General features: G+C 39.4%; 1 non-coding gene across 1 annotated transcript; it reads right to left on the bottom strand.

Annotated features, from left to right (window-relative positions):
* On the bottom strand, window positions 1–107 carry LOC113229865. Its single transcript, XR_003310443.1, has one exon. It is a non-coding gene; the product is annotated as a U6 spliceosomal RNA (small nuclear RNA).
* Between the last annotated feature and the right edge of the window lie 276 nt (window positions 108–383).

Genomic DNA, 383 nt, shown 5'->3' with positions numbered 1-383 from the left:
AAAAATGTGGAACCCTTCACGATTTTGCGTGTCATCCTTGCGCAGGGGCCATGCTAATCTTCTCTGTATCGTTCCAATTTTAGTATATGTACTGCCGAAGCAAGTACGTTAATCAATTAAATTTCAATCAGATTAAAAAATCTATTCAATTGCAACTGATTTCGATTGAATTGATTTTAATTGCAATTAGATTAATTTTATTAGTTGTTCTAAGAAACAATTGAAACTAACAATTAAAACCGAAACTATCAAGTAAAAGTGTCATCACGAATATGGGTTAGGGGATGGGTTTGGGGTGTGTTAGGGGGTCGGTTAGGGGGCCGGTTGAGGGTCGGTTAGGGGTCAGTTGGGGGTCGGTTAGGAGGTTAGTTAAGGGGTCGGTT

This window comes from Hyposmocoma kahamanoa, unplaced genomic scaffold (assembly GCF_003589595.1).
Source record: "Hyposmocoma kahamanoa isolate Upper Pololo Valley unplaced genomic scaffold, ASM358959v1 62, whole genome shotgun sequence".
Taxonomy (NCBI): Eukaryota; Metazoa; Arthropoda; class Insecta; order Lepidoptera; family Cosmopterigidae; genus Hyposmocoma; species Hyposmocoma kahamanoa.
The sequence above is the reverse complement of the archived record's forward strand: the minus strand, read 5'-3'. Positions and strand labels throughout refer to the sequence as shown.